Source organism: Peromyscus maniculatus, chromosome 22 (assembly GCF_049852395.1).
Source record: "Peromyscus maniculatus bairdii isolate BWxNUB_F1_BW_parent chromosome 22, HU_Pman_BW_mat_3.1, whole genome shotgun sequence".
Lineage (NCBI taxonomy): Eukaryota > Metazoa > Chordata > Mammalia > Rodentia > Cricetidae > Peromyscus > Peromyscus maniculatus.
Window position 1 is genome coordinate 4,823,476 of NC_134873.1, and position 10,057 is coordinate 4,833,532.

General features: G+C 38.4%; 1 pseudogene; it reads right to left on the reverse strand.

Moving 5' to 3' along the window:
* Positions 1-3,459: 3,459 nt before the first annotated feature.
* LOC102918666 (NEDD4 family-interacting protein 1 pseudogene) lies at positions 3,460-4,136 on the reverse strand (annotated as a pseudogene).
* Between the last annotated feature and the right edge of the window lie 5,921 nt (positions 4,137-10,057).

The window sequence follows — 10,057 nt, forward strand, 5'->3', positions numbered from 1 at the left end:
CAGAGAATCTAAGAATGAAAGGGGGCATATCACAACATAATGAAGACAATAAAATGCACACACACAGCTAACATATCGTTAACACTCAAATCATTCCTTCTAAAATCAGGAACATGACACGGATGACCATTCTTCCTCCTCCTGTTCAATATAGTACTAGAAGTCTTGACTAGAGGAGTAAGACAAGAGAAGATACAAGAATGGAATGAAGAGGTGAAACTATTTTCATTTGTAAGCAATATGATTCTAGAAAAGAAGTAACTTGTTTTTTGCCCAGAAAACTCCAATGGTTGATAAATACATTTAGCAAAGTAACAGGTTCCAATCTGAGCCTCCAAATCAGTAGCCTACCTAAAAAGAAACACTGCACATACTGTGAATGAAACCAAGAAAACTATGCCATTCAAAATCTCCTCATAGTGTAATGAATTAGAATAAATGTCATCAAAAAAGTGAAACTTTTACAAAGAAAGTTGTAAGACAGTGAAAATAAGAAACTAAAGATGTTACCATAACTTGCAAAGATCTTCTATGATCATTATTGTAGGGTTAATATTGTGAAACTGGTCATCCTAATAGAAGCAATCTATGTACACCACATGATCCTCATAAAATTTTCAGTGCAATGTTCACAGAAAATGAAAAAGAATCTTTAAATTCCAGATGGAAACATAAAAGACCAAAAATAGCAAAACAATTTCAAACCATGGAACAAAAACAAAGCAAAACAAGAAGAACAAAAACCAAAACTGATGGAAGCATCACCATTCCAGATTTCAAGTTAAAACACCTTGTTGTAGAAATAAATAGAGCATGGCAGTGGCCCCCCAACAAACATTCTGGTTGGTGGGAGAAAACTGATGACCCACAAATAAGTCCACAGTCCTACAGTCACTTGATTTTTGTAAAAGAGGCCAGCAGTTCACACTGTAGAAAACAAATGGTGCCGGTCATATTGGACAGATGCAGGTGGATGAATGAAATTAGATCCTTATCTCTCACTCTGCACAAAACTCAACTTCCAATGATCCAGATAATGCAATATAAGGCCTGAAGGGTACAGATTAATGATTAACTCATTTGCAAAGCTAAATACTTTCTGAGCAGGTCAATGGTACAAACACTATGAACAAGTAATTGCCAAAGTTATAAATGGTACCCCATGAAACTAAAAATCTTCTGTGCAGCAAAGGACACCATAATTTGATTGATAAGGCAACATGGAAGAATGGTTAAAAGTCTTTACACATTGTACACAGGAGAGGGTATGTAGAATATACAAAGAATGCATTATTACTTCAAAAGCTGATCCATGATATTCACATTGAATCTTATCTTTACCCAGGTGTGTAAATACATTAAAAATGGAGCAATTTTCAGACATTTACTTACTATACATCAAAGGAAATACTTAGCTGTGTCATGGGATTCTAAGAATATTCTATAATAAAGGATAGATTAAATGCTTTAATTTTAATATTAAATTATTAATTTTTTGACTGAATAAGGTGATTTAAAATGTAGCATGTGGGTCTATGGCAAAATCATTGATGCGAACAATAGGAAATGAGAAATTAAAATTAAAATTTTACATACAAATTCTTGATTTTCTGCACTCATCAAAACTCTCATTTCTCAGTTTACATTCTGTTATTTCTTCTTCTAGCCTTTCTGAAAAATTTATATCCTTTACATAAAAATATGAACAACAATTAGGCAAAAATAATACTCTATAAAAATAGAAATAATTTAAAGTTAAGGATTTATTTTTACATTTATTTCAATTAACCACATAGTATAGGTATATATTTACATCCTCAAGAAAACTTGTAATTGTAGAAAAGTCAACACTTGTACAGGCACTACATATTGGCCAGTTTTGAGTCATACATGCTTTATATGATTTGTCAGGAAACTCATAAACAACATATATGCTTTCATCCACATATGAAGACAATGTGGGAAAATAACACATCAAACTTGTAAACTATTCTTGCCTTGCAAGAGTAACTTTAAATAACTCACTCTTCGGTCTGGAGAGATGGCTCAGAGGTTAAGAGCACTGGCTGTTCTTTTAGAGGTCCTGAGTTCAATTCCCAGCAACCACATGATGGTTTATAACCATCTGTAATGAAATCTGGTGCCCTCTTCTGGCCTGCAGTGATGCAGGCAGAACACTGTATGCACAATAAATAAATAAATATTAAAAATAACTCACTGTTCATTACATCAAACTTGTACTTGGTTTACCACACATTTTTCTGTGAATAGGATAACACACTTTCACTCTGCACTGACAAATTACTCTTTTATGACTAATTCTGTCACATGGAGTCATTCTGTACTGTACATCCTTTTTTTTCCCCAATATAAACGGGTATTGCTGTCATTGTGGCTGCCCTGGGTCAAGATAATGCTTAAACTCTTCTTTGCCACTTAAACTTGAACCCACTTTGTTACAGTTGTATCAGTTTTTCCTCCTTGACATGTAGGAACTTTTTTTGGTTTCCTGTTTTCTTTTCTTTTCTTTTTTTTTGGCTACACATGAGACATTTGTTAATGTTCTGTTGTATTTACAGTTTAATATAGCAACTAAAGTAGCTAGCAGTTGGGCAGCAAACACATCGTTCTACAGTTATAACAGCTGTAAAAGCAAGGAGTACAGAACGTTAGGGATCCTCTCAAAACTTCCACACTAATTCTCGGTTCCTGACCCTCTGGGATTCTAGCCACAGTTTTCAGAGTAACGTTTAGTATTTAATCTGAATCTGTCTTTGCCCTTTCCATTTTATGTAATGACAAACACCTTTAAAATTCCTTTGTACACAGAACTACAGAATGAAAAGGTAATTTCTGAATATAGACTATGAAAAATTAATGCTTATTTACCAATTGAGAACATTATTTTGTTAACACTACAATGAACTTTGCACTATGGTTTTGCATCCAGATGTTCACATACAGTACAATTAAACATATTTCTAGATTAATTTGAACAGGAAATATGGATTACATGTAGAAATGCACTCATAACCAAAGTTTTGACTTTTGAGAAAACCCTTTTCAAACAGCCAGCCTTATGCATAGCTTACACTAATCTGTAATTTCAAATCTGCTTTGAGATGGAGAAGGAAAAAAGCAAGATTGCCCCCTACTGACTACAGGGACATGGCTCATGCTATTTAAAATGACTACAAACCATATATAAGGCATTATTAATCATACATCACAGACTTGATTGCAAGAGCTTTTCCAACATTAACCACTAGAATTCTGCTTTAACTATTAACATTATACACCTAGGAACAAGTAGAGAGAAATGATCTTTTTCAACAGTACTTTATTTTTTTAAAGCAGGTGACTGTCCCTCCACTCTGGTGGTGATTCACTTCCTGCAGATGCTCTTTTGCTTCTCGAAGGACTTCATCAGTGCATGAAGGCCTTTGCCAGAAAACATCTTCAATAAATAAAGAGAACTCTGGTCCTCGGGAGAATGAGAAAGTTTCTGGCATCTTCCGAACTTTTGCATAATTGATAAATCCTCGGAGAAACAAGAGAAAGCCTAAAACCAAGAACACCCACCAGAGCCAGTACTGGCCATCAAAGTATCCAGGGAAATAGGTGGAAAACCTGACAATAAGGATCCACTTAATTAGAGAGAGACCAAATCCTGAGGTGGCCCCACACCTTCCCGCAGCCGAGGTGGTCAGGCAAAAAGACAAGAAAAACCCAATCCAGTTGAAGAGGAATACCATGAAAAAAGTTAACATAAAAATCCCATCGTTTCCTATCCTCAGCTGGTCAGTAACATCAAAATCATCCCAACCCACAAAATCTTCATCTCTTCCAGCAACCAATGGGATCGTGGCCTCAGTCTTGGTTCTCTCAGCCTCAACACTGGGCAGAGTTGTAGCCACGTTGTAAGATGGGGGCTTTGGAAACCCAGATTCGCCTTTGTAGTCAAAATATGCTGCACTCTCCGCAGAAATGCTGCTGTGTGGTGGAGGAGCATCACCTGCAGTCTGCTGGGGTTCCCCCGGCTCCTCTTCATTCTGCAACTGGTGGGACCCGCTGCCGCAAGCCGGCTCCACAGCCGCCAGCGCCGCCAATGCCAAGGCCATGGCGCAGAGGGCCTCAGGGAAGGAGGACGAAAGAGCGAGCTGAAGGGGCGCGGACAGCCGAGGGTGGAGGGCCGCTGCTAGCGGCTAGGATGCTCTCCGAAGGCACGGAGCGCTGCCGCCAAGGCTCCGCCGTCCTGTTTTCTTTTAATTACTTTGTGTGATTCTGATAGGTTTTGACTTTAGGTTTTGAAAGTAAGTAAGCCATTCCAGACATGGTTTCTTTACTGACATAATGCCTGTTGTGACACAGAGAGATTTAGTTTCAGACAATAGACTACAGAGAAAGGAAAAGATTTAGAAGCAAGTAAGATGTGCATCTAAGTAATGGGATTTTCAATGACTGCTCTGCCATATGAGAGTGTGTCCTAATTTATTTTAATAGATTATAGATATGGTTTAAAATCCCATTCCTATTCCTTGTAAATAAATTACAGTGCACTACAGATGAAGGGAAGCAGAGCACTATGAGTTATAAATAACACAGAAATTGATTTTCTTTTTTGAAGATGTGGTATATTGTTTGTCCAGCCCATAACAGAATCTCTGAGCTCAAATATGTCTCTGCTATGGTCTTTCTCGAAGCTTTTCTATAGGTGTGCATTCTGAGACCCAGGTGTCCAGAAATGATGTTCAAACTTTGGGGAAATCACATTAGTCTCATGATTGACTTCTAGAAGTCACTAAAACAAAGGGATTGCACATTGGAAAGGTTAAAGTGATTGAATCTGAATATTAAACATTGAAGCTGTGCTTACATTTACTAATAATTTATTTTGTTCTTGTGAATGTTTTGAAGCATGTATGCTAGTGAGATGGCATTGCTTATGTTGAACTCTGTCACCACTATCATCAAGATATAATGGGCATCAGGAAGTCTGTGCATTTGAAAGGTACTAACACGCATTGATCAGAAGAAGGTGACTTACAATATTTACCTGGTTGGGATGGGTGTGGTTGAGACTCAGGTTTGGAAATTGGATGTGAATAATCCCTCAGCTGAATGAATTTTGAAATGAGATATTTAATTGATGTTTTGGAATTCAAGCAATATGTGATTATTAATATAAATATTAAAAGTCATTTACCTCTGGGTGAAGACATTTTTCAGCTCAAACTGAAAGAGAAAGAATGCTGAGTCAGTCTCATGCATAGTGAGAACTACAGAAGTAACTTTATGAAGGCTTTGGATGGCAGTGAGTTCTCATTCCCTTCTTTCTAAATAAACACCTATTAGTTTACTGGTTAAGACAGCATCTGGCAGAAATAAACTGGAACATTCCAAAAGCAATCTATAGATTCAATGTAATCTCCATCAAAATCCCAACATAATTAGAGAAATTGAAAAAAATAACCACAACAGCATAAAAAGACTTTTCTTTTTTTTCTTTTTTAAATAGTATTTTTATTTTATAATTAACTTAATTTCACATATCAGCCACGGATTCACCCTTCCTCACTCCTCCCACCTGCCAGCCCTCTCCACCAATCAACTCCCCACTCCCACCTCCTCCAAGGCAAGGTCTCCCCTGGGGAGTCAGCCCAGTTTGGCAGACTCAGCCCAGGCAGGTCCAGTCCCCTCCTCCCTACACCAAGGCTGAGCAAAGTGTCCCAGCATAGGCCCCGGGCTCCAAAAAGCCAGCTCATGCACCAAGGACAGGTCCTGGCTCCACTGCCTGGGGGCCTCCCAAACAGTTCAAGCTAATCAACTGTCTCACTTAACCAGAGGGCCTGGTCCAGTTCCATGGGGGCTCCTCAGCCGTTGGTTCACAGTTCATGCGCTTCCACTAGTTTGGCTGTTTGTCCCTGTGCTTCCTCAAACCATGGTCTCAATATTTCTCGCTCATATAATCCTTCTTCTCTCTTGCCGGTTGGTCTCCCTGAGCTCCACCTGGGGCTTGGCCATGGACTTCTGCATCCACTTCCATCAGACACTGGATGAGATTTCTATCATGACAGCCAGGGTGTTCGGCCATCTGATCACCAGAACAGGTCAACTCAGGCACTCTCTCAACCATTGCCAGTAGTCTACAGTGGAGGTATCTTTGTGGATTTCTGGGGGACCTCTCTAGCACTCTGCTTCTTCCTATTCCCCTGGGGTCTTCATTCATCATGGTCTCTTTTTCCTTGTTCTCCCACTCTGCTCCTGATCCAGCTGGGACCTCCCTCTCCCCTAAGCTCTCTTTCCCCCAACCCTTCTTTACCTCCTTCTCTCAGTTTGCTCATGTAGATCTCATCTATTTCTCTGTCATTGGGTGATCCCTGTGTCTTTCTTTACTAGGTAGCCTCCCTGAAGTTGTGAGTTGCAGTCTGGTTATTCTTTGCTTTACATCTAGTATCCATTTATGAGTGAGTACATACCATGTATGTCTTTTTGAGTCTGGGTTATCTCACTCAGGATGATTTTTTTCTAATTCCATCCATTTGCCGGCAAATTTCATGATGTCATTGTTTTTCTCTGCTGAGTAGTACTCCATTGTGTTTATGTGCACATTTTGTTTATCCATTCTTCAGTTGAAGGGCATCTAGGTTGTTTCCAGGTTCTGACTATTACAAATAATGCTGCTATGAATATAATTGAGCATGTGTCCTTGTGGTATAATTGAGCACTACTTGGGTATATGTCCAAGAGTGGTTGGTATAGCTGGGTCTTGAGGGAGGTTGATTCCCTATTTTCTAAGAAAGCACCATATTGATTTCCAGAGAGCTTGTACAAGTTTGCATCCCCTCCAGCAGTGTAGAAGTGTTCCCCTTGCTCCACATCTTCTCCAACATAAGGTGTCTTCAGTGTTTTTGATCATAGCCATTCTGACATGTGTAAGGTAGTATCTCAGAGTCGTTTTGATTTGCATTTCCCTGATGACTAAGGATGTTGAGCAATTCCTTAAATGTCTTTCAGCCATTTGAGCTTCTTATGTTGAGAATTCTCTGTTTAGCTCTATAGCCCATTTTTAAATTGGACTGTTGGGTATTTTGATGTCTAATTTCTTGAGTTCTTTATATGTTCTGGATATCAGCCCTCTGTCAGATGTGGGGTTGGTGAAGATCTTTTCTCATTCTGTAGGCTGTCATTTTGTTTTATTGACTGTGTCTTTTGCACTACAAAAGCTTCTCAGTTTCAAGAGGTCCGATTTATTAATTGTTTCTCTCAGTGTCTGTGCTACTGGTGTTATATTTAGGAAGTGATCTCTGGTGTCAATTCATTCAAGACTACTTCCTACTTTCTCTTCTATCAGGTCCAGAGTAACTGGATTTACGTTGAGGTCTTTGATTCACTTGGACTTAAGTTTTGTGCACGGTGACAGATATGGATCTATTTGCAGTCTTCTACATGTTGACATCCAGTTATGCCTGCACCATTTATTGAAGATGCTTTTATCCCCATTGTATAGTTTTGGCTTCTTTGTCGAAAATCAGGTGTTCATAGGTGTTTGGATTAATGTCAGGGTCTTCAGTTCAGTTCCATTGGTCTACATGTCAGTTTTTATGCCAGTACCAAGCTGTTTTTATTACTGTAGCTCTATAGTAGAGCTTGAAGTCAGAGATGGTGATGCCTCCAGAGGTTGTTTTATTGTATAGGATTCTTTTGGCTATCCTGAGTGTTTTGTTTTTCCATATGAAATTGAGTATTGTTCTTTCCAGGTCTGTGTTGGGATTTTGATTGGATTGCATTGAATCTGTACATTGCTTTTGGTAAGATTGCCATTTTTACTATGTTAATCCTGCCCATCCATGAGCATGGGAGATCTTTCCATTTTCTGACATTTTCTTCAATTTCTTTTTTTAGGGACTTAAAGTTCTTGTCATACAGGTCCTTCACTAGCTTAGTCAGAGTTACCCCAAGTTATTTTATATCATTGTAAAGTGCTGTGGGATGGTCTGTATGTCAAATGTGTTGCTCTGATTGGTCAATAAATAAAACACTGACTGGCCAGTGGCCAGGCAGGAAGTATAGGTGGGACTAACAGAGAGGAGAATTGAGAGAACAGGAAGGTGGAGAGAGACACTGCCAGCCACCACCATGACAAGCAGTATGTGAAGATGCCGGTAAGCCACGAGCCATGTGGCAAGGCATAGACTTATAGAAATGGATTAATTTAAGATGTAAGAACTAGATAGCTAGAAGCCTGAGCCATTAGGCCAAATAGTTTAAATAATATAATCATCTGTGTGCTTATTTTATAAGTGGGCTGTCTGACTGCCTGGGTTTGGTGGGACCCAGAGAGAAAACTCTCCAGCTACAGTAAAGGATGATGTATCTCTGATTTTTTTCTTAGACCATTTGTCATTTGTATATAGAGGGCTACTGATTTTTTTGAGTTAATCTTGCATCCTGTTACATTGCTGAAGGTGTTTATAAGCTGTATGAGTTCCTTGGTTGAATTTTTGGGGTCACTTATGTATACTATCATGTCATCTGTGAATAGTGAAAGCTTGACCTCTTCCTTTCCAATTTGTATCCCCTTGATCTTCTTATGTTGTCTTATTGCTCTGGCTAGAACTTCAAGTACTATATTGAATAAGTGGGGAGAGCAGACAGCTTTGTCTTGTTCCTGCTTTTAGTGGAATCACTTTGAGTGGAATTACTTTGGTTGCCTGTTGGCTTGCTATAAATTGCCTTAATTATGTTTGGGTATGTTCCCTGTATTCCTGATCACTCCAAGACCTTTATCATGAAGGGGTGTTGGATTTTGTCAAAGGCCCTTTCAGCATCTAGTGAGATGATCATGTGGTTTTTTCTTTCACTTTGTTTATATGGTGTATTACATTGACAGACTTTCATATGTTCAACCACCCTTGCATCCCTGGGATGAAGCCTACTTGATCATGGTGGATAATTGTTGTGACATGTTCTTGGAGTCTGTTTGCCAATATTTTATTGAGTATTTTTTTTGCATTAATGTTCATGAGGGAGAATGGTCTGTAGTTCTTTTTCTTTGCTGCATCTTTGTTTGGCTTGGGAATCAGGGTAATTGTAGCCTCATAGAAGGAGTTTGGTAACGTTCCTTCTGTTTCTATTGTGTGGAACAATTTAAAGAGTATTGGTATTATCTCTTCTTTGAAGATCTGGTAGAATTCTGTACTGAAACCATCTGGTCCTGGGCTTTTTTTGGTTGGGAGACTTTTAATGACTGTTTCTATTTCCTTAGGGGTTATTTGTCTATTTAAATATTTTATCTGGTCTTGATTTAACTTAGGTATGTGGTACCTATCCAGAAAATTATCCATTTCTTTTAGATTTTCCAGTTTTATGGAGTACAGGTTTTTGAAGTATGACCTGATGATTCTCTGGATTTCCTCAATGTTAGTTGTTATGTCTCCCTTTTCATTTCTGATTTTGTTAATTTGGATGCTCTCTCTCTGTCTTTTGGTTAATTTGGATAAGGGATTGTCTATCTTGTTGATTTCCTCAAAGAACAAACTCTTTGTTTCATTGATTCTTTGTATTGTTCTCTTTGTTTCTATTTTATTGATTTCAGCTCTTAATTTGATAATTTCCTGGTGTCTATTCCTCCTGGATGACTTTGCTTCTTGTTCTAGGGCTTTCAGGTGTGTTGTTAAGTCACTAGTGTGAGATTTCTCCAACTTCTTTATGTGGCATTTAGTGCTATGAATTTCCCTTTTAGCACTGCTTTCATAGTGTCCCATAAGTTTGGGTATGTGGTATATTCATTTTCATTGATCTCTAGGAAGTCTTTAATTTCTTTCTTTATTTCTTCCTTGACCTGTTGGTGATTCAGTTGAGCATTTATAAATTTCCATGAGATTGTAGGCTTTCTGTAATTTTTGTTGTTGTTGAAATCTAACTTTAAACCATGGTGGTCTGATAGACCACAGGAGGTTATTCCAGTTTTTTTGTATCTGTTGAGATTTGCTTTGTGGCCAAGTATGTAGTTGATTTTAGAGAAGGTTCCATGGGGTGCTGAGAAGAAGGTATA